This window comes from Balaenoptera acutorostrata, chromosome 9, assembly GCF_949987535.1.
Source record: "Balaenoptera acutorostrata chromosome 9, mBalAcu1.1, whole genome shotgun sequence".
Lineage (NCBI taxonomy): Eukaryota > Metazoa > Chordata > Mammalia > Artiodactyla > Balaenopteridae > Balaenoptera > Balaenoptera acutorostrata.
This window is the reverse complement of record NC_080072.1, coordinates 32,287,772-32,313,784: the sequence shown is the minus strand read 5'-3', so window position 1 is coordinate 32,313,784 and position 26,013 is coordinate 32,287,772.

Here is a 26,013-nt window from a genome sequence, read left to right as displayed (position 1 = left end):
AAAATAAACAAATATAAATGGGTCTCTACTTAGCTCTAGAGCTTTCACTTTATAGATTTTTATTAAAACACATTTGCAAAAGTACAAAGGTTAGTTTATGTTTTCTTTTTCCTTCTTTTTTTCACAATGATATATTGGAATTGTTCAATTGAAACCCTATGTTGGCTCAATAATTCTCAATTGCAAAATGTGCACCATTTTAAGACCCAATAAAAAAGAGGGGGAGGGGACTAATGTGTCAGCATAAATACTCTTGAGGAGATAGAAATACTATGCTTCCAATCTATTGGAAAAGAGGAAAAGCCACCTCTTTGGTTACTTAACTACAGAGCAGAAATGTAATGCAACTGAGGTAATGACACACTGATGCATCAGGGAAAAAATATCATATAATTTTGAGAAAAAAGAAAAACAAACCCTGGGTTCAAATCCACCTCTTTCACCTATTGGCTCAGTGTCCTTTTAAAACATTTGTCATTTCAATGATACTCAGTTTTATTTCCTGTAATATGAAGATAATAATTCCTACCTTGGATAGTTGTTATATGGATTAAATAGATTTAATGAGATAAAGCACACATATGTATGATACATGGTTGGAACTTGACACTGAATGAAATGGACAACAACTTAGTCCATTCTAGATTCTGCTACTCTGTTTTGTTCTCTTTTTTTCTGAAAATTAATTATGGAAAACTGAGAAGTTGAATAGGACAGCAAATTCAATAATATGCCAAACCTGAAGCATGAATAGGAATGAAAATAAATCTGTTCAGTCATGAGCACCTGTCATGCATCCCTCCACCGAGTTTAAGCTTCTCCAAAGCCAGTGTGTATCCCAATTACCAAGGACCTTGATAAAATGCAGATTCTACTTCAGTGAGTCTAGGGAGGGTTCTGAAATTCTGTATCTGTAACAATTACTAGGTGATGACAATGCTTGATCATTAGTGAGCAACATTTTGGCACAAGGGATAATTTAAGAAAAATAAAAATGTTTATGGGCCACTTTTTTCCTTCAAAATTCCAGTAGCTTTACTGAATTTCATAGAGAAAAATTCTTGTTATTAGAATTTAGGGTAATAATAATAGCTAAAATTATTGAGAGCTTACCATGCGCTAATTGTAATGCTAAATGCTTTATAAATATTTTCTTATTTCATCCTCTCAAGAGTCCTTATGTACCTACTACTGTATTAGTATCTTCACAATAAGGAACCAGAGGTCCAAATGTGTCTTTCCTTTTCACTCAGCCCTTCTCCTTTGCCTAATTCACTCTCTTTTGAGCATGGGAATCTATGTTCATTGCCTTTAATATAACAGACAGAGAGGGGCTTCCCTGGTGGCGCAGTGGTTGAGAATCTGCCTGCCAATGCAGGGGACACGGGTTCGAGCCCTGGTCTGGGAAGATCCCACATGCCGCGGAGCAGCTAGGCCCGTGAGCCACAACTACTGAGCCTGCGCGTCTGGAGCCTGTGCTCCGCAACAAGAGAGGCCGCGATAGTGAGAGGCCCGTGCACCGCGATGAAGAGTGGCCCCCACTTGCCACAACTAGAGAAAGCCCTCACACAGAAACGAACACCCAACACAGCCATAAAAAAAAATAAATAAATATAACAGACAGAGAGAGAAAGTATATTCAAGGTAAGATTGATTACAAAACAGTCTATACTTGTTGACTGTTAAGTAGTAGCTTTTAAGTGGCATTTTATATATTTTAATATAAAGATAATGGACAACACCGTTGGACTCCCAGGGTGTCAGAAATACCTGGATTTTTGCATGCATCCTTCATAAAAATAAGTTCCCATTACAAGTCTTTTCTCAAAAAGTTCTTTTTTCCTATTACATAATTTTGGCATATTATGGACATTCCATACTCAGAACAGATTAAAATAGCTCTCATACATTCTATAAATGTATAGTGAACACCTAAACTATACAAGAAAATTTACTTTGAGAGCAAGCAGATAATTTAGAACAAAGATAATGTCAAAGTGGTTTTGGAAAGCCACACAAACTTTGAGGCTGCTTTGGACTCACTCATTCCAGCCCCCAAAGGAAAGTTAGAATAATGGTAAGGAGTGTTGGTACTTGTATCAGACAGATTTGTGTGAAAATCTCAGCTCCTCAATTTACTAGTTATATGACCCTAGGCAAGTTGTTTATCTTTATGAGCCTCAATTTCCTCACCTGCAAGGTAGAGATGAAAAATAATAATCCTGATTTCCTATGCCTGTTGTAAGGATTAAGCAAAGTATGTAAAACACTTAGCCAATGATATATGCTATCAATGTTGCACTTTTTTGGTTCTAAGATGCACTTTTTTTGTAGCATTTTAACATCTCCAAAATTAGGAAGTGTTTTCTAACAGATGTGTAGTGTAAGTGCCTGACATTAAGCTTTTAATTGCAAGGCATCCATTTCAAAGACATCCATCTATAATAAACACATTGTCAGCTACACAACTGGATAAAGAGCCAGGCGGCTCCACCCATGAAGTTTCCCTTCTAGAAAGCCCTAGTTGACCTAGATAACTGACTGACTGACCCTGCTTTCCCTTCCTGTGCTTTAATTCCCACCCTTATGTTTTAAATTCACCAATAAAGAGTGAAACCTCAAAACCCTAAGCACACCACCCTTGATCCCAATAAAGGCAGAGCCACAGGTCCTCTCTCTCACTCTCTCTGTCACTCTCTCTCTGCCCCCCTCACCTACCTTTCTGTGTGATCCTGGGTGTACCATGTACCCTCTAGGACTTGTGAGTAATAAACCTTGTTTTTTACAAAGTTCCCTCATGGATGTTGTTGAGGTGTGTCTTGCAATCGTAATAAGAATCACAAGGGTCAGGACAACCATACATTGGGTCTGGTTGGTGAAATGTCTGTGGAGCCTCACCACAAGTAGTCTGTTATGGTAGGTGTGTGCTCCCAGGCATTTCTAGCTGATAGCATTAGGGAACCATTGATCAAAACCTTCCGCTTTGGCCGGACAAGATAACAAAGGCTTGTATGAGTTGCCTCACAACAGGAGGTTCCATAAGGAACACAGTGAGAATTCGCCATGAGAGAATTCGTGAGGGGTTGAAAGGAAGGAGGAGATGCCAGCCCATAATATGGGCCAACCTCCCAGAAGCTCTTGCACTAGAATCTTGGCAGAGAGATGCACGCGCCACCAGGAGGGACCTGAGTCCAACCAAATATGACACAAGCAAGATGACTGACAAGAGACAACCCGGAAAGCTAACCCCATGACCTTAAAACCTGAGACTGCGAGCCACGTGGCAGAGCAGTTCTCCTGGGTTCCCTTACCCTGCTGCTCTCTGTCCGGGCCCCCCTTCCCAATAAAGTCTTTTGCTCTGTCAGCACATGTGTCTCCTCGGACAATTCACTACCGAGGGTTAGACAAGAGCAAACTCTCAGGCCCTGAAAGGGGCCCTGTTCCAGTAACGATAGTATCATTATGGATAGGTAGAGACCAATCCCAAACAAGATAGTTTATAATCACTGTTGGCCAGGTAGAATTCATGAGGTAAGTGTCATTCTCTGTGCTTGCATGATTTCAATAACAGGTGAGCACATCTTTGTCACTTCAATTGTTGTATTTGCATAGCTGTTTCCATATGTGTTGAGTGTAATTGGCATTTTAAATGTCTTTTAAAAGATTATGCTATGATACCATGTTGAAACAGAAGTTATTATGTATCCTCGAGATCACAGGAAAAGAGTATTGAGACGTTTGGGGCATTGAGATATTTGAGTATTGAGATATCAGGTACACAAATATCATTGTTGAGAAATCACCAAAATTCCATATTTTCTTGCAAAGCAACAATCAAGTGTTTAACAGGACCTAAGAAAGTAAAATACCCACAAGTAAATGAAGCTGTTAACATTTTCTTGCCTACATAGCTACAAAAAGATTGTCTATCACACAACAAGCAACGGAACTAAAGACAGGAAAAATTGATATCTGAAAGAGATAAAGGAATCTTAAAGAAATGAGAGGCTGATAAGACTAATTCTTATTTTACACAGGACAAGTGATAAGGTATTAAACAAGAATTCATGAAAAATTTCCTTCTAACTTTGAATTTAAATTCCAGAGATATATGATCAATGAAGACAAAAAGAAGGAAGGGAAAATAAGGAAGAGGGAGGGAGGAAGGACAAATTAATTTCTCTTATATTTTCCTTTTAATGTATGCCCCAAAGTGATAAATGATTAAGGTCTATGTTTACATAAGTCTAAAAGGGCTCTTTCAATAAAAATTTTTTAAAAAATTCTACAATAGCATTATGTTATAGTGTAATAGATAGCATTTTTTTCTTTTGGTACACAAAATAATAAGGTATCTCAAAGTTGATAACATCTTGGAATGGATGAAATATGGAAAGGATTAGCTACTACAGTATAGCTATATCTCCATAATATTAGCAAGATTTCTCTCAAAAATATTTATTGATAGAAAAATAGCCACTTTACACTTTCAATGTTGCACTATACCTATCAGGGTCCAATTTACAATATGTAAAACAATGACCAAACAATTAGACAAAATTAAAAATTCAGGGACTTCCCTGGTGGTCCAGTGGTTAGGACTCTGTGCTTCCAGTACAGGGGGCGCGGGTTCAATGCCTGGTCGGGGAGCTAAGGAACTAAGCTCCCATATGCTGTGCATACAAAACAACAACAACAACAACAACAAAAGGCCTCATGATAACATAAATAAAAACTGTATTAAAAACTCAGCCATTTACTTATTTTTTGCATCTCAAGTACAGTTTGGTAATCTGTGACTTTTCTCCTGGGGAGCTTTTGGTAATACTTCTGCAAGGCTCAAATGCATGCTGTTAACACTTAGGTTAACATTTTTGACTGATTTGTCTGTTTAGTCCAAACAGTGATTCAATAGATATTTCCCCAGTGAATTTCCTGCCAAGACTGTGACCACCCAACATGAATAATAGTCTCTACACCATGGAAAGCACTAGAGAGGGTTCTGAAGGTCATACCCAGAGACAGCCCTTGAGAAAGATTGCCCATCATATAAATTTGTCTTGAGTGCTACCCTCCTTCCCCTTCAGTTACTCATTGTGGGTGTGCACCCATGCACAACACACACACACATACACAGTAGCATTCAGACTCTCAGCTGGCTAATAACAGAGTAACAGAAAGTTAAACATAAGCAATATGACAGGAGAAAATATTGGCAAAACTAATGGGTTGATAACTTGAGTGCGTGAGGTATTTGTCCCCTAGACTCTATTTCTGAAGGGTTGCAATGGGAGATATGCTAATAAACATAAAGAACTTAATTTGTGAATTTAAGCTCCTAGCAGTTTGAATCCTGGCATAAACAAAAGATTTGTAGGCATAATTAGCTAGCCAGAATTTCCTGCTGCAGAGAGAATACATAGAACTTCTAAGGGCTGGAAGAGACAGACAGAAAATTTTCAAAGAAAGTGAAAGAGTTAGGCAGAATGTGGTACACCTACACCTTTTCCACTCCAAGAATAAAGCCCTGGGATGGGAATAGGGGAAAACAATAGAACTCCTAATAAAAACTTAAACCCCAAAGTAGAAAATTCCTGAATATTTTTTCTTGGGTGCAGCCCAGAAAAAATGATAAGCGTCTTAAAGAAATATCCCACACTTGCAAAGAGCTGTGGTAGATATGGTGGTAGGTATGGTAGTTGCATCTGGAGGTACTGGAAGACAGAAAGACCGTCAGAATTTTTCATGCTACTGTAGCATACAAAGAGAGAGTAAGGATGCTTAGGCAAATGGTCAATCTTATGCTGACTACAGCTTCTAGTGTCCTTACCATGTCTGGCATCTCACTCTAGCAACATCCTACTGCTGGATTTACCATGTGGTATATTTGTAAGTCCAATGATTTATACCATCCTAGCAAGAGTGATCCTATGTCCAGGCTGTCTCTTCCATCGCTTTATTTTAAAACATATTTGTGCTGGATAAGAATTCTTTGGTTTGGTTTTTTTGTTTTGTTTTGTTTTGTTTTCAGTACTTTAAAGATGTTGCTCTACTGTCTTCTAGGTTGCATTATTTACAAGGGAAATTTGTTGCTATCCACATCTCTGTTCCGCTGTTCAAAATTCGTCCTTTTTTCTCTAGCTGATTTTTACATTTTGTCTTTATCACTAGTTTTAAGCAGTTTGGTTCATGATTCTTTTATTGGCTTTCTTGAGCTTTTTGGATCTGTGGGTTTATAGTTTTCAGCAAATTTGGACAAATATTGGCCATTATATCTTCAAATACTCTTTCATTTATTCCCCCTCTTCTCCTGCAGGAACTGCAATTATATATGCATAAGTCTGATCCAAGGCGTCCCACAGCTCACTGATGCTGTCTTCATACTTTTTTGATCTTTTATATTTCTGTTTTATATTTATATATTTTTATAAATATATAAATACACTTATATTTTGGATTTTTTATGTATTCAAGCTTGCTAATCTTTTTTCCTGCATGTGTTATCTACCTTTAATCCACTCTGTTTGTTTTACACTTCAGATGTTTTAATTTTCATATCTATAAGTGATTTGGTTCTTTTTTATACTTTCCACATCTCTCCTTAACATCATCTGCCTTTCCTCTAGCTTTCTGAATAAATGGAAAGCAGTTATATACCTGTTTTCATGTCCTTGTCTGCTAATTCACTTATTGGTGCCATTTCTGGGTCAGTTGTGATTGATTTTCCTCTTCATCATGGGTTCTGTTTCCCTAGATGAGAAGTGCCTGATAAATTTGTATACCCAGTAATTTTTAATTAATGCTAGACATGAGTAGTTTTACCTTGTTGGGTGTTGGATATTTTTATGTTCTTATAAATATTCTTGAGTTTTGTTCTGGTATGGGTGTGTTATCTGGAAACAGTTTTGATCTTTAGAGGTTTGGTTTGTGAGCATTTTTCAATCAACAGTCTTTCTTCCTCAAATTAAAATACCTATAAATCTCTACGTGTTTAGGATTCTAAGTCCAGATTCCCAATATATTAAAATATCTAGAGTAAGAGCAAAACACGGAAGTATTTTGCCTACATATTACCAAGCATCCAAAATCTAAATGTATCCAATAGCCTAATGTTTGGTTTCATATAGGCTTAACATTTGAGTGCTTAATTCTTCTCTTTCCTGTCAGCTGTTGGACCTCCACATCCACAGATACAAACCACAGTGAATTCGCCATTCCAAAGCTAATCCCTTTCTTCTCTTCAAGCAGCTTTGGAATGCAGTCATACCTGAGCCAAGGAGGGCCCGAGAGGTTAAAAATAAGAAATATTTTCCTCTAATTGAAAACTGTAAAAATCATTCTACAAGTGGAAAGTAACTTTTTAATGACAAATCACTTTTAGTTATTTTTAAACTTGTTTCTGTAATTCCTAACAGGAATATTTTTCTTCTCTGGGGATCATTTTGTCCTTTTCCTTGGCTCCTGCTTTTGAGATAAAGCCATTATCAATAAACCACTTGGGAGGAGAAAAAAGGAAGATGGCTTTTCCTAGGCAGAAAGCCTCCTTCTCATCTTACCCAAACATACATGAACTTCAGTGACATACCCCATAGTGAAGTGGCTCAGTATCCTTAATGCTAATAAAAATCTCTAAGAAAACAATGAGAACATTTTTATTTATTTATTTATTTATTTATTTATTTATTTATTTATTTATTGGCTGAGTTGGGTCTTTGTTGCTGCGCGCGGGCTTTCTCCAGCTGCGGCGAGAGGGGCCACTCTTCATTGCGGTGCGCGGGGCTCTCATTGCAGTGGCCTCTCCTGACGCGGAGCTCGGGCTCTAGAGCACAGGCTCAGTAGTTGTGGTGCACGGGCTCAGCTGCTCCACGGCATGTGGGATCCTCCCAGACCAGGGCTCGAACCCATGTCCCCTGCATTGGCAGGCAGATTCCCAACCACTGCGCCACCAGGGAAGCCCTGAGAACATTTTTATTTTGTGTTCTCTCTGTATTAAACATCATCAGCCCTATTATATTACTGTGCTGTCACAACAGGGTTATTATAAGTCACAAGTCTTTCTACTATTCATAAATTATAATTTGCTGTCAGTTTGTACCAGACACTAGTCTACTTAGGGGAAAGGAAAAAGGATGTTCTATCTTTTTATACTGTTAAGAGTCTTTCTAAACATCATCAGTTACTTGGATACTTGACAGACCTCCCTGGCAGTACACACTTTATTTTTAAACTTTCTTAAAATCCAAACTTTCTATTTTTATTTCACAGCATTGAAAAATAAAAAACTTCAAAGGGTATTTTCCATAATTAGTGTTAAGACCAAGACAAATTTTGCTGTTAAATTTCATTAAAACATGTTCTCTTTATTTTTCATATTTGAAAATGAGAAATTATAACTTTTCCCCCATTTTCTTTACAACACCACATTTTCTAGACAACTACACATCTTCAAACTTGGCTTAAACATTCCTGAAAGAAACCTTCATTTATATCAAAAGACATGAAAGAGAAAAAATATATGGTATATATAACGTTATGGATTTTAACATTTTCTCGTGTACATTACAGGATACAAATTAGGTTATGAAGCTACCTAGCAGAAATCCCTTCCGTTTAGGTAATGGTGTGAGACAAAATCTGAAAAGCAGCAGTCTTAATAAATATTCAAAAGACCAGAAAGTGAGAAAGAAAAAAAAAAGAAAATCCAGTTCTTGGATTATTTATCTTGACTCTAATTCCTGGATTTTAAGATCTGTGGTTAGAAGCTCTTCATCTAGCGTAGCGTAGAGAGGCTTTATCACAAAATAACACTCTACAACACATAGGAATTGCATCTTCCCTCACCTTGCCCTCCAGCCCAGCAAAAATTCCAATCCATGAAAATTTAGGAATTTAACCTCAAAGTCTACAGTAATGGAACATGCTGTGTTTTATTTTGACAGTGGAATGGATCTACCAGAGGATCCTGAATCCACAGGGCTTGGATATCTGGCTCCAGAGCCAAGTGGTTTAGGAGTCTAATGCATGGGAGAGTCTGCAGGCTGCAGACCCAGGATGAGGATGTCAGGGAAGCCTTCTGCCTAAAGAATGAGAAGTCAGGAGCTCCAGGAGGCAAGTGCTTTCAGAATGCAGTTCAAGTTTTTCTACCTCTATATTCTATTTTCCTTTCTTTGTTTCTCTTTTTCTTCCCAAAATTCATACTATCTCCTATTGTAGAAAATGTGAAGAAAGCACACCAAATTAAAGAAGAACATAGCATTCCCTACAATCCCTCCATAGAAATAAACATGCCACCTTTCGTCATATCACCATCTTGTCTTTGTGTTGTTCCTTTTGTTGTTGTTTTCTTTATTAAACATTTTGATAAAATGGGAAACAATCATGATACCATACTCTATATAAATATATAAATATAGTATGGTATCATAATTGTTTCCCATTTTATTAAAAAATCTTTAAATTTACTTTTCAGAAAAGGCAAAATAGTTCCAACATATGGATGTACCATGCATTTAACTTTTTCTCTCTTTGGATGTCTTACTTGTTTCTAGGTGTCTATTCTTGGACACAATGCAGCAATGAACATCTTTGCTCATAAATCTCTCTGTGCATTTCTGTTTATGTTGCTGATATATATTCTAAGAACAAAATTACTAGGTCCAAGGATATGAAAACTTTTGAATCTCCTGATACAAATAACCATATTGCTTTACAGAAAAGTCAAACCCGTTAATATCCCACTTTCAGTATGTGAGTGTACTTGTTTTTCTGTGACATTAAAGCATTAAGAAATATAATTATTTTATACTAAGGTATTAAGACAAACATTATTTCATTGTTATTTTAATTTTTGGCTTTTCATTACTTGCAAGGTTGCATACTTTATATGTTAAACAGGTCTATAATTTTCTCTACTGAAAACTGCCTATTCATATCACTTGCTCATTTATCTTCTGGTGTGACAGTGTTTTTCTTACTGAGTTTTATGAACACGATACACACGAAGAATATTAAGCACTTCTTATCAAAATGTGTTGTAAATGTTGTCCCATTTTATTTAATTACAACTATAATAATTTTTAATTCAATTTATTTAAACTAAAAACAACAACAGCAGTTCGTTCATTTCTTCCACCCACCATCCTCTGCCTCTGGCAACCACCAATCCATTCTATGAGCTAAGTTGTTTTTAATTAAAAAAAATTTTTTTTGAATTCCACATATAAGAGAGAGCATATTTTTCTCTGACTTATTTCACTTAGTATAATGCCCTCGAGGTCCATCCATGTTGTTGCAAGTGGCAAAATTTCATTCTTTTTGTGGCTGAATAATATTCCATTGTATATGCATATCACAGTTTCTTTATTCATTTATCCATTGATGGACTCTTAGTCTCCGTATCTTGGCTACTGTAAATACTGTTGCAATGAACATGTGGGTGCATATATCTTTTCAAATTAGTGTTTTTGCTTTCTTTGGATAAATACCCAGAAGTGGAATTGCTGGATCATATGGGAGTCCTATTTTTAATTTTTTGAGGAATCTCCATACTGTTTTCCACAGTGGCTACACCAATTTACATTCCTACCAACAGCCCACAAGTTTTCTCCTTTCTCCACATCCTCGCCCAACACTTGTTATTTCTAGTCTTCTTGATAATAGCCATTCTAACAGGTGTGAGATGATATTTCATTGTGGTTTTGATTTGCATTTCTCTGATGATTAAGAATGTAGAGTATCTTTTCAAGTACCTGTTGACCATTTTGTATGTCTTCTTTAGAAAAATGTCTATTCAGATCTGCCCATTTTTAAATCAGGTTGTTTACTTTTTTGCTATTGAGTTGTATGAGTTCTTTATATGTTTTGGATATTAGCCCCTTATCAATTATATAATGATTTTTACGTACATTTTTTTATGTAACCAAATATATCATACTTTCCTTTTATAGCGCCTTACATTGTTTTATTTGCTGATCATTACAGAGCTGCAATAGCGTGCTAAAGATAAGCTGTGACTCAGACTCATTCCCAACAAATCAAGAGTTGTTTGTTGTAAACAAAATTTTGCAGAAAAAGTTCATCAGTAAATGAGAATGTTTGCCCAGTTTAAATAATCTTTAGCTACATGTTATGTAAATTCTGTTGAAGTCCTAACCACACTAATGAATCGTGTCTCAAATCTATACCGTTGAGTCCTCTTACAGCCATAGTTCAAAACATATGGTCATTATTAAATTGGTAGGCTCACTTATCTCATGATCATTTGTTTAATACTTCTATCAACAAACATTTGCTGAGCACCTACTCTGAACACGATCAGATTGAAGAGCATCCCAGTTTCAAACAAGCACATGCCCTAAATTAAGATTCAATACCTAACAGGCATATTTAAGTGACCTGTTATATGACAAACGTCTAGATGAGCTGACTCTTCTCCCTCCATCTGTTTGCCATTTGGGATCATTAGTGATAAGGGCCCAATGAGGAGTAGGTGAAAAAAATGAGAAACAAAGTGTGGGTATTCATTAGGCGGCATAAACAAGGCTGCAAAAAGGAAGTGGAGTAAATCATGTCCAGCCTGGAGCTACGGTCTGGAAATAAGCTTTGAAGTCTATTCAGACTTCTCCTCCTAAAGGCAATCATGACAAGCCTGTTTTTGACTCATCTTCAAAATAGCCTCTATCATCCTCTTCCAACTGCATTTCTTTAGAATTAAAAACTGGATTTGAATTTGGATTCAAAGCATAATCAAGGACTTGTTCACTGCAGGACAATTTGAAAGTCTTCAAGATCTTGAAAAAGAAAAGGCAGTCAAGGAGGGGGGCAAGATGACGGAAGAGTAAGACGCGGAGATCACCTTCCTTCCCACAGATACATTAGAAATACATCTACACGTGGAACTGCTCCTACAGAACACCCACTGAATGCTGGCAGAAGACGTCAGACCTCCCAAAAGGCAAGAAACTCCCCACGTTCCTGGGTAAGGCAAAAGAAAAAAGAAATAACAGAGACAAAAGAATAGGGATGGGACCTGCACCAGTGGGAGGGAGCCGTGAAGGAGGAAAGGTTTCCACACACTAGGAGCCCCTTCACGGGCGGAGACTGCGGGTGGCAGAGGGGGGAAGCTTTGGAGCCACGGAGGAGAGCGCAGCCACAGGGGTGCGGAGGGCAAAGCGGAGAGATTCCCGCACGGAGGCTCGGCGCCGACCAGCACTCACCAGCCCGAGAGGCTTGTCTGCTCAGCTGCCGGGGCGGGCGGGGGCTGGGAGCTGAGGCCCGGGCTTCGGTCGGATTCCAGGGAGAGGACTGGGGTTGGCGGCGTGAACACAGCCTGAAGGGGTCGGCGCACCACAGCTAGCCGGGAGGGAGTCCGGGAAAAGGTCTGCAGCTGCCGAAGAGGCAAGAGACTCTTTCTTACCTCTGTTTCCTGGTGCGCGAGGAGAGGGGATTCAGAGCGCCGCTTAAAGGAGCTCCAGAGACGGGTGCGAGCCGCGGTTATCAGCGCGGATCCCAGAGACGGGCAGGAGACGCTAAGGCTGCTGCTGCCACCACCAAGAAGCCTGTGTGCGAGCGCAGGTCACTCTCCACACCGCCCCTCCCGGGAGCCTGTGCAGCCCGCCACTGCCAGGGTCCCGTAATCCAGGGACAACTTTCCCGGGAGAACGCACAGCACGCCTCTGGCTGGTGCAACGTCACACCGGCCTCTGCCGACGCAGGCGCGCCCCGCCTCCTCCGTACCGCTCCCTCCCCCCGGCCTGAGTGAGCCAGAGCCCCCGAAGCAGCTGCTCCTTTAACCCCGTCCTGTCTGGGCAGGGAACGGACGCCCTCAGGCGACCTACACGCAGAGGCGGGGCCAAATCCAAAGCTGAACCCCAGGAGCTGTGCGAACAGGGAAGAGAAGGGGAAATCTCCCCCAGCAGCCTCAGAAGCAGCGGATTAAAGCTCCACAAACAACTTGATGTGCCTGCATCTGTTGAATACCTGAATAGACAACGAATCATCCCAAATTCAGGAGGTGGACTTTGGGAGCAGGATATATTAATTTTTCCCCTTTTCCTTTTTTTGTGAGTGTATATGTGTATGCTTCTGGGTGAGATTTTGTCTGTATAACTTTGCTTTCACCATTTGTCCTAGGGTTCGGTCCGTCCGTTTTCTTTTTTTTTTTTTAGTTAAAATTTTTTTTTTTTTTTTTTTTTTTTTAGAGATTAATTTTCAACCCAGGCCCCCTGCATTGGGAGCATGGAGTCGTTTTTTTAAATTTTATTTATTAATTTATTTATTTATGGCTGCATTGGGTCTTCGTTTCTGTGCGAGGGCTTTCTCCAGTTGCAGCAAGTGGGGGCCACTATTCATCGCGGTGCGCGGGCCTCTCACTATCGCAGCCTCTCTTGTTGCGGAGCACAGGCTCCAGACGCGCAGGCTCAGCAATTGTGGCTCACGGGTCTAGTCGCTCCGAGGCATGTGGGATCCTCCCAGACCAGGGCTTGAACCCGTGTCCCCTGCATTGGCAGGCAGACTCTCAACCACTGTGCCACCAGGGAAGCCCCCCCAAATTTTTTTTTCTTAATAAATGTTTTCTTAATAATTTTTTCCTTATTTTCTATTTTTAAAAATTAAAAAAAAATTTTATCTTAATAAGTTTTTTCATACTTTTTATTTTAAACAATTAAATTTTTTTCTTAATATTTTTTATTATAAAAAATTAATACATTTATTTTTAAAAATTAAAAAAATATTTTCTTAATAATTTTTTCTTAATTTTTTTCTTATTTTTTATTATAATAGCTTTATTTTATTTTATTTTATTTTATTTTATTTTATCCTCTTTCTTTCTTTCTTTCTATTTCTTCTCCCTTTTATTCTGAGCTGTGTGGATGACAGTCTCTTGGTGCTCCAGCCAGGCATCAGGGCTGTGCCTCTGAGGTGGGAGAGCCAACTTCAGGACACTGGTCCACAAGAGACCTCCCAGCTCCATGTAATACCAAACAGCGAAAATCTCTCAGAGATCTCCATCTCAAGATCAAGACCCAGCTTCACTCAACGACCAGCAAGCTACAGTGCTGGACACCCTATGCCAAACAACTAGCAAGACAGGAACACAGCCCCATCCATTAGCAGAGAGGCTGCCTAAAATCATAATAAGGCCACAGACCCCCCAAAACACACCACCAGACGTGGACGTGCCCACCAGAAAGACAAGATCCAGCCTCATCCACCAGAACACAGACACTAGTCCCCTCCACCAGGAAGCCTACACAACCCACTGAACCAACCTTAGCCACTGGGGACAGATACCAAAAATAACGGGAACTACGAACGTGCAGCCTGTGAAAAGGAGACCCCAAACACAGTAAGATAAGCAAAATGAGACGACAGAAAAACACACAGCAGATGAAGGAGCAGGGTCAAAACACACCAGACCTAACAAATGAAGAGGAAATAGGTAGTCTACCTGAAAAAGAATTCAGAATAATGATAGTAAAGATGATCCAAAATCTTGGGAATAGAATAGACAAAATGCAAGAAACATTTAACAAGGATGTAGAAGAACTAAAGAGGAACCAAGCAACGATGAAAAACACAATAAATGAAATTAAAAATACTCTAGATGGGATCAATACCAGAATAACTGAGGCAGAAGAAAGGATAAGTGACCTGGAAGATAAAATGGTGGAAATAACTACTGCAGAGCAGGATAAAGAAAAAAGAATGAAAAGAACTGAGGACAGTCTCAGAGACCTCTGGGACAACATTAAATGCACCAACATTCGAATTATAGGGGTCCCAGAAGAAGAAGAGATAAAGAAAGGGACTGAGAAAATATTTGAAGAGATTATACTTGAAAACTTCCCTAATATGGGAAAGGAAATAGTTAATCAAGTCCTGGAAGCACAGAGAGTCCCATACAGGATAAATCCAAGGAGAAACACGGCAAGACACATATTAATCAAACTATCAAAAACTAAATATAAAGAAAACATATTAAAAGCAGCAAGGGAAAAACAACAAATAACACACAAGGGAATCCCCATAAGGTTAACAGCTGATCTTTCAGCAGAAACTCTGCAAGCCAGAAGGGAGTGGCAGGATATACTTAAAGTGATGAAGGAGAAAAACCTACAACCAAGATTACTCTACCCAGCAAGGATCTCATTCAGATTTGAAGGAGAAATTAAAACCTTTACAGACAAGCAAAAGCTGAGAGAGTTCAGCACCACCAAACAAGCTTTACAACAAATGCTAAAGGAACTTCTTTAGGCAAGAAACACAAGAGAAGGAAAACATCTACAATAACAAACCCAAAACATTTAAGAAAATGGGAATAGGAACATACATATCAATAATTACCTTAAATGTAAATAGATTAAATGCTCCCACCAAAAGACACAGACTGGCTGAATGGATACAAAAACAAGACCCATATATATGCTGTCTACAAGAGACCCACTTCAGACCTAGAGACACATACAGACTGAAAGTGAGGGGATGGAAAAAGATATTCCATGCAAATGGAAATCAAAAGAAAGCTGGAGTAGCAATTCTCATATCAGACAAAATAGACTTTAAAATAAAGACTATTACAAGAAACAAAGAAGGACACTATATAATGATCAAGGGATCGATCCAAGAGGAAGGTATAACAATTATAAATATTTATGCACCCAACATAGGAGCACCTCAATACATAAGGCAAATACTAACAGCCATGAAAGGGGAAATCGCCAGCAACACAATCATAGTAGGGGACTTTAACACCCCACTTTCACCAATGAACAGATCATCCAAAATGAAAATAAATAAGGAAACACAAGCTTTAAATGATACATTAAACAAGATGGACTTAATTGATATTTATAGGACATTCCACCCAAAAACAACAGAATACACATTTTTCTCAAGTGCTCATGGAACATTCTCCAGGATAGATCATATCTTGCATCACAAATCAAGCCTTGGTAAATTTAAGAAAATTGAAATCGTATCAAGTATCTTTTCCGACCACCACGCTATGAGACTAGATATCAATTACAGGAAAAGATCTGTAAAAAATACAAACACATGGAGGCTACACAATACACTACTTAATAACGAAGTGATCACTGAAGAAATCAAAGGGGAAATCAAAAAATACCTAGAAACAAATGACAATGGAGACACGATGACCCAAAACCTATGGGATGCAGCAAAAGCAGTTCTAAGAGGGAAGTTTATAGCAATACAAGCCTACGTCAAGAAACAGGAAACATCTTGAATAAACAACCTAACCTTGCACCTAAAGCAATTAGAGAAAGAAGAACGAAAAAACCCCAAAGCTAGCATAAGGAAAGAAATCATAAAGATCAGATCAGAAATAAATGAAAAAGAAATGAAGGAGACAATAGCAAAGATCAATAAAACTAAAAGCTGGTTCTTTGAGACGATAAACAAAATTGATAAACCATTAGCCAGACTCATCAAGAAAAAAAGGGAGAAGACTCAGATCAATAGAATTAGAAATGAAAAAGGAGAAGTACCACTGACACTGCAGAAATACAAACGATCATGAGAGATTACTACAAGCAACTCTATGCCAATAAAATGGACAACCTGGAAGAAATGGACAGATTCTTAGAAATGCACAACATGCCGAGACTGAACCAGGAAGAAAGAGAAAATATGAACAGACCAATCACAAGCACTGAAATTGAAACTGTGATTAAAAATCTTCCAACAAACAAAAGCCCAGGACCAGATGGCTTCACAGGTGAATTCTATCAAACATTTAGAGAAGAGCTAACACCTATCCTTCTCAAACTCTTCTAAAATATTGCAGAGGGAGGAACACTCCCAAACTCATTCTACGAGGCCACCATCACCCTGATACCAAAACCAGACAAAGATGTCACAAAGAAAGAAAACTACAGGCCAATATCACTGATGAACATAGATGCAAAAATCCTCAACAAAATACTAGCAAACAGAATCCAACAGCACATTAAAAGGATCATACACCATGATCAAGTGGGGTTTATTCCAGGAATGCAAGGATTCTTCAATATACGCAAATCAATCAACGTGATACATCATATTAACAAACTGAAGGAGAAAAACCATATGATCATCTCAATAGATGCAGAGAAAGCTTTTGACAAAATTCAACACCCATTTATGATAAAAGCCCTGCAGAAAGTAGGCATAGAGGGAACTTTCCTCAACATAATAAAGGCCATATATGAGAAACCCACAGCCAACATTGTCCTCAATGGTGAAAAACTGAAACCATTTCCACTAAGATCAGGAACAAGACAAGGTTGCCCACTCTCACCACTATTATTCAACATAGTTTTGGAAGTGTTAGCCACAGCAATCAGAGAAGAAAAAGAAATAAAAGGAATCCAAATCAGAAAAGAAGAAGTAAAGCTGTCACTGTTTGTAGATGACATGATACTATACATAGAGAATCCTAAAGATGCTACAAGAAAACTACTAGAGCTAATCAATGAATTTGGTAAAGTAGCAGAATACAAAATTAATGCACAGAAATCTCTTGCATTCCTATACACTAATGATGGAAAATCTGAAAGTGAAATTAAGAAAACACTCCCGTTTACCATTGCAACAAAAAGAATAAAATATCTAGGAATAAACCTACCTAAGGAGACAAAAGACCTGTATGCAGAAAATTATAAGACACTGATGAAAGAAATTAAAAATGATACAAATAGATGGAGAGATATACCATGTTCTTGGATTGGAAGAATCAACATTGTGAAAATGACTATATTACCCAAGCAATCTAGAGATTCAATGCAATCCCTATCAAACTACCACTGGCATTTTTCACAGAACTAGAACAAAAAAATTCACAATTTGTATGGAAACACAAAAGACCCCAAATAGCCAACGCAATCTTGAGAATGAAAAATGGAGCTGGAGGAATCAGGCTCCCTGGTTTCAGACTATATTACAAAGCTACAGTAATCAAGACAGTTTGGTACTGGCACAAAAACAGAAATATAGATCAATGGAACAGGATAGAAAGCCCAGAGATAAACCCACGCACATATGGTCACCTTATCTTTGATAAAGGAGGCAAGCATATACAGTGGAGAAAAGACAGCCTTTTCAATAAGTGGTGCTGGGAAAACTAGACAGGTACATGTAAAAGTATGAAATTAGAACACTCCCTGACACCATACACAAAAATAAACTCAAAATGGATTAAAGACCTAAATGTAAGGCCAGACACTATCAAACTCTTAGAGGAAAACATAGGCAGAACACTCTATGACATAAATCACAGCAAGATCCTTTTTGACCCACCTCCTAGAGAAATGGAAATAAAAACACAAATAAACAAATGGGACCTAATGAAACTTCAAAGCTTTTGGACAGCAAAGGAAACCATAAACAAGACCAAAAGACAACCCTCAGAATGGGAGAAAATATTTGCAAATGAAGCAACTGACAAAGGATTAATCTCCAAGATTTACAAGCAGCTCATGCAGCTCAATAACAAAAAAACAAACAACCCAATCCAAAAATGGGCAGAAGACCTAAATAAACATTTCTCCAAAGAAGCTATACAGATGGCCAACAGACACATGAAAGAATGCTCAACATCATTAATCATTAGAGAAATGCAAATCAAAAGTACAATGAGATATCATCTCACACCAGTCAGAATGGCCATCATCAAAAAATCTAGAAACAATAAATGCTGGAGAGGGTGTGAAGAAAAGGGAACACTCTTGCACTGTTGGTGGGAATGTAAATTGATGCAACCACTATGGAGAACAGTATGGAGGTTCCTTAAAAAACTAAAAATAGAACTACCATACGACCCAGCAATCCCACTACTGGGCATATACCCTGAGAAAACCATAATTCAAAAAAAGTCATGTACCAAAATGTTCATTGCAGCTCTATTTACAATAGCCAGGACATGGAAGCAACCTAAGTGTCCATCATCGGATGAATGGATAAAGAAGATGTGGCACATATATACAATGGAATATTACTCAGCCATAAAAAGAAATGAAATGGAGGTATTTGTAATGAGGTGGATGGAGTTAGAGTCTGTCATACAGAGTGAAGTAAGTCAGAGAGAGAAAAACAAATACAGTATGCTAACACATATATATGGAATCTAAGGGGGAAAAAAAGGTCATGAAGAACCTAGTGGCAAGACAGGAATAAAGACACAGACCTACTAGAGAATGGACTTGAGGATATGGGGAGGGGGAGGGTTAAGATGTGACAGGGTGAGAGAGTGGCATGGACATATATACACTACCAAATGTAAAATAAATAGCTAGTGGGAACAGCCGCATAGCACAGGGAGATCAGCTCGGTGCTTTGTGACCACCTAGAGGGATGGGATAGGGAGGGTGGGCGGGTGGGAGGGAGGGAGATGCAAGAGGGAAGAGATATGGGAACATATGTATATGTATAACTGATTCACTTTGTTATAAAGCAGAAACTAACACACCATTGTAAAGCAATTATACTCCAATAAAGATGTTTAAAAAAAAAAAAAGGCAGCCAAGAACCAAGAAACCCAAGTGTGGAAGATATTCCTCTTTTCTAACAAAGAAAAGAAAGAAAAATGTGAATACTAACCCTGCCACAACACTCCATTTCCTGCCCAGGCTGATTTCTGAGGGACACCTCTTTGGCCATTTCATGGGCTCCTTTGTAAGTTTTATTGAGACCAGAAACAGCAGAACGCCTTAAATAAGGGGACTGACTCAGCCCCTTTGTTCCTCGGTAACCTCAGTCAGTGGTTCTTGGCTTAAAAATTCCATGACACTTGTCCTGTTCCCAATCAGATGTGAGATTCAACTCCCTAAAACCATCACAGTCTTTGTGGGACCCTCTCTTGTGATCCTCACTGTACACTTCAATTTGCAGACTCTTTGCACCCATGTTTCCCACAGCCTCCACAGAGTGTAGACCTGCATCTACTCCTCCTATTTCCCCATGTGGGCTGCTGAACAAAGTGCCTGCAGAATTGAAGTGAGACCAATAAATTTACTCTCTCATATGCTATTTCTACCTTTTCTCATCTCCCCCGATTCTACCGGACCTGAGAATTAAAATAAGGAAAAATAAAAACACTGCTTAAAGAGGGGAAATAAACAAGGCCAGATTCTTCTCCAACCTGGTTCAACCACAACCCAGGCATGCGCTTTCAACAGCCGAAAAGTGAAAATCTTTACCAGGCAAATAACAAACTACCCTGCAGGGTGGTCTGATGCTTCTGAAGCTTATAGACCAGAACACTAGGATCACATGTACAGACTGCTGCATAGTTTACTTAGAGTGGGTCAAAAGTCACCCTTCTGAGTGATACTCCCTTCTGAATGTTCTGAATATTGGAATGCATAGGGCTCTTCCCTTCTCTCCTGCCAGGATCATCCAGATTAAGTGTGAGACATCACTGGCTGACTGTTGGCTGGATGAAACATGTGCTCAAATAAGATGGATTATCTGACCATCATTAAATAATAGAATTCCTTAAATTCTACAGTTTAGCTATCATAACAACTAACAAATATTTGGTCCTTGCTATACGCTTGACTCTGTGATAATCACAGAGAAAATAAAGGTAAATAAAACACATCCTTACACTTGGGAACTCACAGTTAAGTAGGGGAGATAGACCAGTTTAACAGAAACCCAATGCAATGCAATACACATTACAAAAAAACAAAGAACAAGTACCTCTGAAATACTACAAAAACATTTTGTCAAACACTAAATAGGAAGTGATCAACTTAACCTAGGGTTTGCTGACGAATGCTCATTAAGCACCTCCTATGATTCAGGCACTGTGCCAGGCACTGGGGAGAGAGAAGTGAACATAGCTCCTATCTTCATATGCTGTAAGTTGAGCTGGACTGACAAACCTAGAACAAATAAATACATAAAGTACAATTATAAATAGTGGAAAGTGCCATGAGGAAAAGAACAAGGTGGTACGATAGGGAATGCTCGGGAGAACTAAGTAAAATCTGGAAATCAAGGAGGGACTTTTAGAGGAAATGGCATTACAGTTAAGACATGCGAGAGTAGGCATGAGCCAGGACAGGAGTTGGGTAAGAGGGTTCTAGGCAGGGAAAACAGAACGAGTTAAAACTTTGAGATGAGAACAAATTTGAACAAGAATCCCATATGGCTTAAGCATAGTGAACAAAGTGGGGCATTGCAGGAGGTGGAAATTGAGAAGCTGGGACCAGACAGTGCAAGATCTGGTAGGCTAACTAAGGAAGCTGAATTTCAGTCAAAGTGCAGTGGGAAGCCACTGAAGCATCTACAGTGGTGGATAAAATCCCTCCCAAATGACTCTGAATCCTTATAATGTGCTTAGCTTACATGGCATGGTGCTGCACAGACAGACACTATTTGATCCCTGGCTCAAGACCCAGCCTCTTAGTAGCACTCTCCTTCTCTCCTCTGGACCCCCTAGCTCTTATTTTCAGTGATGCATCTCCTCCCTGAGAATTTAACTGCCCCCCTCCATTCCCTCCCTTCCCCACCACCATATGCATTATTTCTTGTACCTGTGTCCTCAGAATCCCCTTCAGCTAAGGGTGGTCCTCTACCTGATACCATGCTTTCCCTCTGTACCTTCCTGGAAACCCTCCTCATACTCTTGACCTCCCTCCCTTCCTTCAGACTCTCCTACTCCACCTCTCTGACTCTCTCTAGCTCTTTCCTCTATGATTAGCATAGACTGTGTTGGTGGGTGAAATGGGTGGATAGGATCACAGACTCCTTGAATGTGGTAGTGACAATAAAATAAGTGCTTATAGTCTTTTCTTTGAGAGTATTTTCTAACCTAGCTGCAAATAAGAAATATTTGCATTATTGTAGAATCTATTTCACAACCTACATCCTCATTTCCTGTTTGGCAGTTCTACAATATTTCTAATAGCTTTTTTTTCTGGAAAGTATGGTAGAGATACCTAGTGTTCTTCCACATCTGGTTTTCCTCTCCTTCTGGGCATGTGAAAGAATTAGACTCCCCTTCCCTTTGCACCAAGGCAGGGTCATGTCACTGGCCAATAGGCAGTGTGCAAAGTGGCACGTGTCACTTCTGAGCCAAAGCATTTAAGTGCAGCACGTGTCTCTCTGGAGCCCTCTTCCCCTGCCACGTTAACCAAGGAGGTCTCATGTTGTAAATGGTCAGGTAGAGTTGCCACATAGAGGAGACTTACTGAGTCACCTTGAGCTGCAGTAGACTTGAATTTGGTGCTAACGTTTAGTGATGTTTGTTACTACAGCATATCATGCCTATTCTGACTAATAGAGAAAGATGGGAGAACTAATCACTCTCTTCACACATTATACTTATTTCCTTGTAACCATTCTAATTATGATTTCATAGGTGAATTTATTGCCTATTTTTTAATAAATTTATTTACTTTATTTTGTTATTTATTTTTGGCCACATTGGGTCTTTGTTGCTGCGTGCGGGCTTTCTCTAGTTGTGGCAAGCAGGGGCTACTCTTCATTGTGGTGCGCAGGCTTCTCATTGCGGTGTCTTCTCTTGTTGCGGAGCGTGGGCTCTAGGCATGTGGGCTTCGGTAGTTGTGGCATGTGGGCTCAGTAGTTGTGGCTCAAGGGCTCTAGAGTACAGGCTCAGTAGTTGTGGTGCATGGGCTTAGTTGCTCCACGGCATGTGGGATCTTCCCGGACCAGGACTCAAACCCGTGTCCCCTGCACTGACAGGCAGATTCTTAACCACTGTGCCACCAGGGAAGCCCTATTGCCTAATTTTGATGGGAACTTTGTGTGATTGTTCTTGTTAATTAACTCTCCTCTGCCCCTAACCAATGTTCTTAAAGTAAATAATAATGACCATTTCACTGAGTTAATGTGACAAATAGTTGACTAGAACATCAAAATGTATTCCACTCTCTTCCTTCTTTTCTTCCTTCTGTCTTTTCTTCCTTCCTTCCTTGCTACCTTCCTCATTCCCTACTTCTCTCTTTTCTTTCTTTCTCATCCATTTCTATTCCTCTCTCCTTCCCACCCTTTGTAAACAATGGCTGCTCAATCAAAGCTACTGACATGTTAATTGATCATATAATCCCCAAAGTGCTAAATACTGTGTCCTTCTCATCTTCCCCCCTTTCTTTTTTCCCCTCTTCTCCCACCCCAGGACCCCTATTCTGGTCCAGGCTAATTCCCTTTGTTCATTTATCTTCTTTGACATGGTCCAGGGATGAATTCAACCTGACAGTTTTGGGGGGATTTGGGGAGCCTCCACTTCCCAGAGGCTCCTTTTGGGTTAGAAACCAAATATAGTCTAAAAGACTATACAGTGGAACCTAATCTCCCCCACCTTTCTTATACTTAATGCATACAAGGCCCTTTTCTATAAAAGTTCTACCATTACCATAATCAGAAACAGTCAGAGGATCACAAAAAATCCTGTCAGGGGTAAGTCACAGAGCTTAAGAAATCTTACAGGTATTTAGGCTCAGGGTGCCAACCTGAATTCCTCCTTCCTTCTCTGAAGTGGTAACTGGACCAAAGGAGCAAGATTTTAAAGTGCACTGAAAAGGATAAGGGATAAGCAAGTTTTAAGCTAGCCAAACCTGTTGGCACTGCATAGCAAGGATTGCATATAAGAAGCTGGTATTGGGCAACGGTGTTCATCTACATGACATTTATATGACTCTGGCCCCTGCCCCTGAGGTCCTCCTTTATTCTTGAATTCACCTAGTTCCTCTCCCTCAACTTTGTCTCTAATCTTAAGCCTTAAACTCAACTGCTGTCCCTTTCAGCAGATGATGCTTCTTGATTTTACTCTTCAAAGTCCTCTCTGTGGCATGTCAGTGTTTAGATGTTTCCTCTGGCTCCATTTATTTTAGACCAATCCTCAGAAGCCCACCTTAACTCTGATCCTGGTAGACCAGCCCAAGATGGAATTGGGCATATACGAAGAACGTATGAACAAATGTTTATAAAAAGTGAACGAAATGAAGTGTTTAATGCAAAAGGCTACAGCGGGCTGGAGCTGGCTGGCACTGGCTCATGAGAGCCAGTTGTTTGGTTTTCAGGAATTTTGCAAGTCAGTTGTTAAACAGTGATCACCATTATTAAAAATTAAGTTATCTAAACTTACAATTAAATAAATTATACTAAATTAAAAGGAATGCATAAGTAAAACTCATCAGTTCTTAATTACTTTACTACATTTTACTATATTCTATGCTTTTGTGGTCATCTGTGTCTAATGTATCTGTATGATAGGAATGCTATATAATGATGTGTCGTTGCACATGTCATTCTAACTCTGCATTTAATGGCATCAGCTATGGTGAGAGTATTTACCCCATGGAAATCAGCAAATGCTAGAAAGGGGGTTCTTTTCTCCCCTCAAGCCTACTGTTGAACGCTTACCAGCACAGCACTGCAATAGGGTGCCAGTGTCTTTCGGAAGTGGGTACTGAAGACAAAAGCATGGGGAAGGGGGAATATTTGCAGCTACTTCCCCAGAATCTATTCTCACGCTGTCCCCTTGTTAAGCAGGTTCCTGTTTCCCAGCTATATAGTTTGCATGGTAACTTGCATTTGGCTGCAGAACTAGGTCCTTATTGTCTTAAACCCAGTGGCTATCCCAAACCTCTGACTCTGATCAGCCTGGTTCAAGGACGGATTCATCTTCTAAATCAGGCCAACTGTGGCCACTGAGGCTGATCTGAAGGACCTGTATTTGAGCTACCAGGAAATCTAACCTGCCATTCCTGCTAGACATGAACAAAGAAGTCTGTAACCCCCAGAAGACACTGGTAGCCATCTTGGAACCACAAATGAAAGAGACTGCCCAAGAATGAATATAAACTGAGGAAGTAGAATCAAAAAATGGTAAGAGAAAAACTAGATTCTGGACAGGTTTGGGGTGAAAACAATCTAATCTTAGACTTTCTGTAAGTCAAGGAATTTCCTTTGCCTTTAGTCTGATTAAATTGGACCTTCAGTTACTTGCACCAGAATGATTCCTTCCAGCTTCGTGACATGCGGTTTGTCTTTTAAAGGACGTAACTGCAGGAAAAAGCAAATACTGTGTGTGTATATACACATCTGACTCTTCAACCAAAGAGCAAGCTCTTTGGAGGCTGTAACTCTTTATTGCACACCTTTGTATCTGTAGCCAACTTAACACTGTGCCCTGCACATAGTAGGCGGCAAGTAGTAGTAAGTGCTTAAAATAGGCTTGTTTAGTTGAATTGGTTAGCAAGTCAGAGAAGGGATTGTGCAAGAAGTAGAGTGAATCAGAGTAAATTCCTCTTGCTTTTCTTGGCTGACTGGCCAATTTGAATCCATCTGTTGTCATTTGTCAAGGTGCCAGGGGAAAAGGAATGAAGCAATATGGCACTTGAGTCCAAGAGTCCAGTCTCTCAAATGGAGAACGGTGGAGTTTTCTGCTGAAACACAGTGAAAATGTCACAGTCTTTAGTTAGCATAAACACTAAGAAAACTCATTTGACCTACGTTTTCACGATGCCAAGTATCTGGATAAAAATTAAAATGTGTGGTCAACATGTTCCTCAAAATCTATGCATGTGGCACCACATGTACAAATATCCAGTTACGTAACTGGACTTCTCACTGTCTAGCTAGGGTTGTTTGTGTCATTGAAAGTGATGGCAGCAAGTATGGCACTGTGGCGCTAAATGACGCCAGTGCCTTATGATTCTGAGAGGGAGATAAGCATAAACACAGGCAAATCACATGAGTGTTTCAGGTACATTTCAAGGCAGAAAGAGGAAATAACCGTAGAAATAGGGATGCTGCCTGTTTTCCCACTCCTTCCCTGTCTTCTCCTCCACTACCCTATTCGACATACAGTATCTCTTATTTATTTATATTAATTTTCTTTCCATGTCCCAGAATGTAAGCTCCAGGAAGGCAAGGATTTCCCTCTATTTTTGTTCACTGCTCTTTCTGTGAACAAAATAGACTCTGGCAAATGATAAATGCTCAATAAACATTCGATGAACAAATGAGATGGCCTGAAGG